The sequence below is a fragment of the Narcine bancroftii genome, chromosome 1 (genome assembly GCF_036971445.1).
Source record: "Narcine bancroftii isolate sNarBan1 chromosome 1, sNarBan1.hap1, whole genome shotgun sequence".
In the NCBI taxonomy this organism is placed as follows: domain Eukaryota; kingdom Metazoa; phylum Chordata; class Chondrichthyes; order Torpediniformes; family Narcinidae; genus Narcine; species Narcine bancroftii.
Window position 1 is genome coordinate 153,693,278 of NC_091469.1, and position 9,173 is coordinate 153,702,450.

The window sequence follows — 9,173 nt, forward strand, 5'->3', positions numbered from 1 at the left end:
ACAAGATAAATTTATATTTCACTGATTCCGTATTTATTTCAAAGTACATTTTAATTTGTCGCTCAATGAATTCTCTAAAATCCTGTCTTAAGTAGCATGGAGTTTAATCTCCATCTATACGTTCTCGCTGGGATGTCCTCCAGCCCTATTGCTAATAACAGGGGAGAGTGATCAGATAACAATCTAGCTTTATATTCCATTTTTCTAACTCTCCCTTGGATGTGGGCTGACAACAGGAACAGGTCTATCCTTGAGTATGTTTTGTGTCTACCCGAATAATATGAGTATTCTTTCTCCTTTGGGTGTTGTCTCTTGAACAAGATTAATTGATGCATTGTATAAGAATTCTATTCATAGAAGCATCCCAGATTTGGACACCCAATTAACCTTATTACTACCAATATACAGTCATTTGTATACTGAACCATACATTTCTTCATTGCCCATTGTGACACTATCGAGCTTAAATATGAGAGGGTCAGAGTGAATCTTACTGAATTTATCACTGTCATTACTATATATGCACTTGTATGCAATCACAATCTCATCTGTATACATCGCTCCAATGGCACGTAGAGTAAACCGGTCAAACTCTTCCCCACCCTTGAGATTACAGGGAGGTTATATCTTTAAATCAATCTCCGTAACTAGTATTCCTGGTGACTACTTGATGTTGAAATCATAATTTCTTAGTTGGAGCTTAGCTATTGTGCTTTCCTTCAATTTCCACTTTTTAACCTTTCCCTTCATTGCTGGACAGTTGGTGGTTTTACATTTCTCCATAATATTGTAATCATCTTTGCAATCAACAGCATCACCCCAAGTCAACGTGCCTGGTTTTTGGTGCTTGTATCCTCTGGGGTTGAGAATGATTGAGGAGATGGCACCTTTGTAGCGGCCCGCCCATAGAAACGGAGACCAGCCCACAAAATGACCAATGAATGCGGTGACCTTGCGGACCTTGGGGTGATACTGGCCATTGTCCCAGGTGACCTTCCACAAGGCAGGAAGATGAGGGACTCTGGAGGGAATGCTGGCCAATCCCAGGCTAGCACTCTGATGCGGGGCCCTGACATCGGCACCCAGGGGCCATACAAGTGTGACAGCTAGAGCAATAAACTAGTTTCATTTCCAAGGCTTTAGTGTGTGTGTGTTGTTATTCTCCACACTCGTTTAGCGCTAACGCTACATTGGTGACCCTGACGGGTCCAATTTGAAGCTGGACCCAAAGTTGACAGATCAAGTGGAGCCAGCGACCATCCACGCAGTCTCCCAACGTTTTGGGTGTTGCAGCCATGTGCATGGTTCATGTAGGACAAGGCTCAGTTCCAGTTTTGACACCGCCGACACCCGCTACTTCTACATGTCATCGTGGACAACGGCTCCACCTTCGTCCTCGACATTGGCAGGAAGGAGGAGACTTTTACCTTCAACCTCCTGAAACCAGCATATCTGGGACTGTGATGAGTCGGTCTCCACTCCTTTCCATGGTGCAGGGGCAGACTGCCCAAGGCAACAGTCTGCCCAAGGCCTGATCGCTGGTTCTGGGGGGGCGGGTTTGTATAGCGGCTCGCGCAAGGAGATGCGGACTGGCCCATAAAATGGCCGACGAATGTGGCGACCACACAGACCTTGGTGTGACACCGGCCGTCATCCCAGGTGACCTCCCGCACGGCGGGAAGATGGGGTCTCTGGTGGGAATGCAGGCCGGTGCTTCAATGATGCGGGGATCAGAGGTCAGTGCCTGGGGCTCATAAGCGTGACGGCCAGAACAACAAACCAATCTCATTTCCAAGGCTTTGGTGTGCGTGTCGTTCTTCTCCATGCTCGTGTCGCGGAATTGCTACACTGTCACAATACCTCTGATTGCAGGACAGGAAGTCATGGATCCAGATGCGGCAGGTGAATATTGAAGCCAGGGTCCTAGAGTTTGGGGGTGAGCTTATTTGGCATTGTGTTGACTATAGCTCTGCCTTCAATATATGGTAATCTGACATTGGTGTCTGTGTTATCCAGATGTTCCAGGGAATTTGCGAAGATGCCTGTTTTTAGATATTATGTTGATTCAACGCCATTATTTCCAAGCATTCCAGGCACCTACCATTTTGTATATTAAAAATATTTGCCCCACATGTCTCTGAATTTTTTTTTCCTTTCTCTCAACAACCCCACCCCTCACTTTAAATACATCCTCTTGAATGTAGCCTTTTTTCTCTTGGAGAAATATTGTTTATCCTATCTATGACACATTAGTTATTTATAAATATGATGAAAAGTTCTGACCTTCCAGCACATTCTGTCTCATCCTGTTCATTTTCCTCATCTGCTGCCATCCCCCCCGATTGCTGCCATCCCCCCCGATTGCTGCCATCCCCCCCGATTGCTGCCATCCCCCCCGATTGCTGCCATCCCCCCCGATTGCTGCCATCCCCCCCGATTGCTGCCATCCCCCCCGATTGCTGCCATCCCCCCCGATTGCTGCCATCCCCCCCGATTGCTGCCATCCCCCCCGATTGCTGCCATCCCCCCCGATTGCTGCCATCCCCCCCGATTGCTGCCATCCCCCCCGATTGCTGCCATCCCCCCCGATTGCTGCCATCCCCCCCGATTGCTGCCATCCCCCCCGATTGCTGCCATCCCCCCCGATTGCTGCCATCCCCCCCGATTGCTGCCATCCCCCCCGATTGCTGCCATCCCCCCCGATTGCTGCCATCCCCCCCGATTGCTGCCATCCCCCCCGATTGCTGCCATCCCCCCCGATTGCTGCCATCCCCCCCGATTGCTGCCATCCCCCCCGATTGCTGCCATCCCCCCCGATTGCTGCCATCCCCCCCGATTGCTGCCATCCCCCCCGATTGCTGCCATCCCCCCCGATTGCTGCCATCCCCCCCGATTGCTGCCATCCCCCCCGATTGCTGCCATCCCCCCCGATTGCTGCCATCCCCCCCGATTGCTGCCATCCCCCCCGATTGCTGCCATCCCCCCCGATTGCTGCCATCCCCCCCGATTGCTGCCATCCCCCCCGATTGCTGCCATCCCCCCCGATTGCTGCCATCCCCCCCGATTGCTGCCATCCCCCCCGATTGCTGCCATCCCCCCCGATTGCTGCCATCCCCCCCGATTGCTGCCATCCCCCCCGATTGCTGCCATCCCCCCCGATTGCTGCCATCCCCCCCGATTGCTGCCATCCCCCCCGATTGCTGCCATCCCCCCCGATTGCTGCCATCCCCCCCGATTGCTGCCATCCCCCCCGATTGCTGCCATCCCCCCCGATTGCTGCCATCCCCCCCGATTGCTGCCATCCCCCCCGATTGCTGCCATCCCCCCCGATTGCTGCCATCCCCCCCGATTGCTGCCATCCCCCCCGATTGCTGCCATCCCCCCCGATTGCTGCCATCCCCCCCGATTGCTGCCATCCCCCCCGATTGCTGCCATCCCCCCCGATTGCTGCCATCCCCCCCGATTGCTGCCATCCCCCCCGATTGCTGCCATCCCCCCCGATTGCTGCCATCCCCCCCGATTGCTGCCATCCCCCCCGATTGCTGCCATCCCCCCCGATTGCTGCCATCCCCCCCGATTGCTGCCATCCCCCCCGATTGCTGCCATCCCCCCCGATTGCTGCCATCCCCCCCGATTGCTGCCATCCCCCCCGATTGCTGCCATCCCCCCCGATTGCTGCCATCCCCCCCGATTGCTGCCATCCCCCCCGATTGCTGCCATCCCCCCCGATTGCTGCCATCCCCCCCGATTGCTGCCATCCCCCCCGATTGCTGCCATCCCCCCCGATTGCTGCCATCCCCCCCGATTGCTGCCATCCCCCCCGATTGCTGCCATCCCCCCCGATTGCTGCCATCCCCCCCGATTGCTGCCATCCCCCCCGATTGCTGCCATCCCCCCCGATTGCTGCCATCCCCCCCGATTGCTGCCATCCCCCCCGATTGCTGCCATCCCCCCCGATTGCTGCCATCCCCCCCGATTGCTGCCATCCCCCCCGATTGCTGCCATCCCCCCCGATTGCTGCCATCCCCCCCGATTGCTGCCATCCCCCCCGATTGCTGCCATCCCCCCCGATTGCTGCCATCCCCCCCGATTGCTGCCATCCCCCCCGATTGCTGCCATCCCCCCCGATTGCTGCCATCCCCCCCGATTGCTGCCATCCCCCCCGATTGCTGCCATCCCCCCCGATTGCTGCCATCCCCCCCGATTGCTGCCATCCCCCCCGATTGCTGCCATCCCCCCCGATTGCTGCCATCCCCCCCGATTGCTGCCATCCCCCCCGATTGCTGCCATCCCCCCCGATTGCTGCCATCCCCCCCGATTGCTGCCATCCCCCCCGATTGCTGCCATCCCCCCCGATTGCTGCCATCCCCCCCGATTGCTGCCATCCCCCCCGATTGCTGCCATCCCCCCCGATTGCTGCCATCCCCCCCGATTGCTGCCATCCCCCCCGATTGCTGCCATCCCCCCCGATTGCTGCCATCCCCCCCGATTGCTGCCATCCCCCCCGATTGCTGCCATCCCCCCCGATTGCTGCCATCCCCCCCGATTGCTGCCATCCCCCCCGATTGCTGCCATCCCCCCCGATTGCTGCCATCCCCCCCGATTGCTGCCATCCCCCCCGATTGCTGCCATCCCCCCCGATTGCTGCCATCCCCCCCGATTGCTGCCATCCCCCCCGATTGCTGCCATCCCCCCCGATTGCTGCCATCCCCCCCGATTGCTGCCATCCCCCCCGATTGCTGCCATCCCCCCCGATTGCTGCCATCCCCCCCGATTGCTGCCATCCCCCCCGATTGCTGCCATCCCCCCCGATTGCTGCCATCCCCCCCGATTGCTGCCATCCCCCCCGATTGCTGCCATCCCCCCCGATTGCTGCCATCCCCCCCGATTGCTGCCATCCCCCCCGATTGCTGCCATCCCCCCCGATTGCTGCCATCCCCCCCGATTGCTGCCATCCCCCCCGATTGCTGCCATCCCCCCCGATTGCTGCCATCCCCCCCGATTGCTGCCATCCCCCCCGATTGCTGCCATCCCCCCCGATTGCTGCCATCCCCCCCGATTGCTGCCATCCCCCCCGATTGCTGCCATCCCCCCCGATTGCTGCCATCCCCCCCGATTGCTGCCATCCCCCCCGATTGCTGCCATCCCCCCCGATTGCTGCCATCCCCCCCGATTGCTGCCATCCCCCCCGATTGCTGCCATCCCCCCCGATTGCTGCCATCCCCCCCGATTGCTGCCATCCCCCCCGATTGCTGCCATCCCCCCCGATTGCTGCCATCCCCCCCGATTGCTGCCATCCCCCCCGATTGCTGCCATCCCCCCCGATTGCTGCCATCCCCCCCGATTGCTGCCATCCCCCCCGATTGCTGCCATCCCCCCCGATTGCTGCCATCCCCCCCGATTGCTGCCATCCCCCCCGATTGCTGCCATCCCCCCCGATTGCTGCCATCCCCCCCGATTGCTGCCATCCCCCCCGATTGCTGCCATCCCCCCCGATTGCTGCCATCCCCCCCGATTGCTGCCATCCCCCCCGATTGCTGCCATCCCCCCCGATTGCTGCCATCCCCCCCGATTGCTGCCATCCCCCCCGATTGCTGCCATCCCCCCCGATTGCTGCCATCCCCCCCGATTGCTGCCATCCCCCCCGATTGCTGCCATCCCCCCCGATTGCTGCCATCCCCCCCGATTGCTGCCATCCCCCCCGATTGCTGCCATCCCCCCCGATTGCTGCCATCCCCCCCGATTGCTGCCATCCCCCCCGATTGCTGCCATCCCCCCCGATTGCTGCCATCCCCCCCGATTGCTGCCATCCCCCCCGATTGCTGCCATCCCCCCCGATTGCTGCCATCCCCCCCGATTGCTGCCATCCCCCCCGATTGCTGCCATCCCCCCCGATTGCTGCCATCCCCCCCGATTGCTGCCATCCCCCCCGATTGCTGCCATCCCCCCCGATTGCTGCCATCCCCCCCGATTGCTGCCATCCCCCCCGATTGCTGCCATCCCCCCCGATTGCTGCCATCCCCCCCGATTGCTGCCATCCCCCCCGATTGCTGCCATCCCCCCCGATTGCTGCCATCCCCCCCGATTGCTGCCATCCCCCCCGATTGCTGCCATCCCCCCCGATTGCTGCCATCCCCCCCGATTGCTGCCATCCCCCCCGATTGCTGCCATCCCCCCCGATTGCTGCCATCCCCCCCGATTGCTGCCATCCCCCCCGATTGCTGCCATCCCCCCCGATTGCTGCCATCCCCCCCGATTGCTGCCATCCCCCCCGATTGCTGCCATCCCCCCCGATTGCTGCCATCCCCCCCGATTGCTGCCATCCCCCCCGATTGCTGCCATCCCCCCCGATTGCTGCCATCCCCCCCGATTGCTGCCATCCCCCCCGATTGCTGCCATCCCCCCCGATTGCTGCCATCCCCCCCGATTGCTGCCATCCCCCCCGATTGCTGCCATCCCCCCCGATTGCTGCCATCCCCCCCGATTGCTGCCATCCCCCCCGATTGCTGCCATCCCCCCCGATTGCTGCCATCCCCCCCGATTGCTGCCATCCCCCCCGATTGCTGCCATCCCCCCCGATTGCTGCCATCCCCCCCGATTGCTGCCATCCCCCCCGATTGCTGCCATCCCCCCCGATTGCTGCCATCCCCCCCGATTGCTGCCATCCCCCCCGATTGCTGCCATCCCCCCCGATTGCTGCCATCCCCCCCGATTGCTGCCATCCCCCCCGATTGCTGCCATCCCCCCCGATTGCTGCCATCCCCCCCGATTGCTGCCATCCCCCCCGATTGCTGCCATCCCCCCCGATTGCTGCCATCCCCCCCGATTGCTGCCATCCCCCCCGATTGCTGCCATCCCCCCCGATTGCTGCCATCCCCCCCGATTGCTGCCATCCCCCCCGATTGCTGCCATCCCCCCCGATTGCTGCCATCCCCCCCGATTGCTGCCATCCCCCCCGATTGCTGCCATCCCCCCCGATTGCTGCCATCCCCCCCGATTGCTGCCATCCCCCCCGATTGCTGCCATCCCCCCCGATTGCTGCCATCCCCCCCGATTGCTGCCATCCCCCCCGATTGCTGCCATCCCCCCCGATTGCTGCCATCCCCCCCGATTGCTGCCATCCCCCCCGATTGCTGCCATCCCCCCCGATTGCTGCCATCCCCCCCGATTGCTGCCATCCCCCCCGATTGCTGCCATCCCCCCCGATTGCTGCCATCCCCCCCGATTGCTGCCATCCCCCCCGATTGCTGCCATCCCCCCCGATTGCTGCCATCCCCCCCGATTGCTGCCATCCCCCCCGATTGCTGCCATCCCCCCCGATTGCTGCCATCCCCCCCGATTGCTGCCATCCCCCCCGATTGCTGCCATCCCCCCCGATTGCTGCCATCCCCCCCGATTGCTGCCATCCCCCCCGATTGCTGCCATCCCCCCCGATTGCTGCCATCCCCCCCGATTGCTGCCATCCCCCCCGATTGCTGCCATCCCCCCCGATTGCTGCCATCCCCCCCGATTGCTGCCATCCCCCCCGATTGCTGCCATCCCCCCCGATTGCTGCCATCCCCCCCGATTGCTGCCATCCCCCCCGATTGCTGCCATCCCCCCCGATTGCTGCCATCCCCCCCGATTGCTGCCATCCCCCCCGATTGCTGCCATCCCCCCCGATTGCTGCCATCCCCCCCGATTGCTGCCATCCCCCCCGATTGCTGCCATCCCCCCCGATTGCTGCCATCCCCCCCGATTGCTGCCATCCCCCCCGATTGCTGCCATCCCCCCCGATTGCTGCCATCCCCCCTCCTCTCCCCCAATATTGAGTCAACTTCTGTCTGAGATCATAACAAAAACAAACAAAAAAACCTGCAGATGCTGGGAATCTGAAACATAAGCGGGAAATACTCAGCAGTTCAGCGATGATGTCTGGTGTTCAAAGTATTTCCAATATTTTCAATTAAAACCAGATTCCTTAAATGCTTTTTGGATCTGTGCAGAATTACTGTTCTGGCATGCATGCAAGAAAACTCTGGGAAAATAAATAGTGATGTCTTGAATAGAGACCATATTATTGAAATAGAGATTGAATTTCCTTGGGCTTCTGAGAAAATTGTTGTTGTACTTTCTTGGTTGTAACTTCAATGCTGTCCCAGAACAGGCTCTTGGTGATATTTACTTTGAAGAGCTTTAAGTTCTCTATATTCTTCTCTGATCTCTTAAGTGAATGTGCAACTTCTTGATTTTGCTGGAGAGAGAGATTATTATCCTGACACCATGTCATCTCTATCTCTTTTCTATCCTGCATCTTGCCATTGTTTGAGATCCTGCCTAAGATGGTAGAGTCATCTGCAAAGTTGTAGATAGCTTTAGAGCAGTATTGTGCCACACAGTGTGTCAGGAGTCTAGTAAGAGGCTGAAGTTGCAGATGTGAACCTTGGAGGGCCCAGGTGTTGAGGATTATCAAGGAGGAATGTGGTCACTAATCCTCAGTGCTTGTAGTTTCAAGTCAAGAAGTTGAAGATCCATTTGCAAAGAAGGGAACTGAGAGTGATGAGAGTTCAAATCTCGCCATAACATTTGGAAAATATGAATTTGATAATAAATGTTTAGAAATAAAGGATGCCGTATCTCATTTAGATGATGCACTTCATTCTGGGAGCTGAGAGCCTTTAGAACTCTGAATAGTTTCAAGACAGGTAGACAGATTCTTGATAAGCAGGGTATAATTGGGAATGTGGAATTGATATTACTGGCAGATATCATAATTGTATGTCAGAGCAGCCTTAAGGAGACAGGATGGCTACTCCTGCACTGAAATTATACAAGGCAAAAAACGTTATTTAGAATTATTCTGAAATCCTTGGAATTCGTGCGCCATTTCAATGTGTTTATGGTTGTAGAAATTTAGGATCAAGTAATTTGAACAATATTAATGGAAATTGCTTGCAGGCTAAATGATACTGAGTTCATTGTCATATACACACTACATCTGCATGTACACTGATGTTCTTACTGCAGCCAAACAGGTATTGTAAAAAAAAACTAAACTATAAACTTAATTGAATTTAAAAAAAAAGTTATCTCCTCTCCATCCCCTTGTAGTTTGGAAATGTATAGTTGTAGATTAAATTCATTGTTCTCTATTCTGTATTTAACAATGCTTGGCTATTTTGGAATTTTGTAAA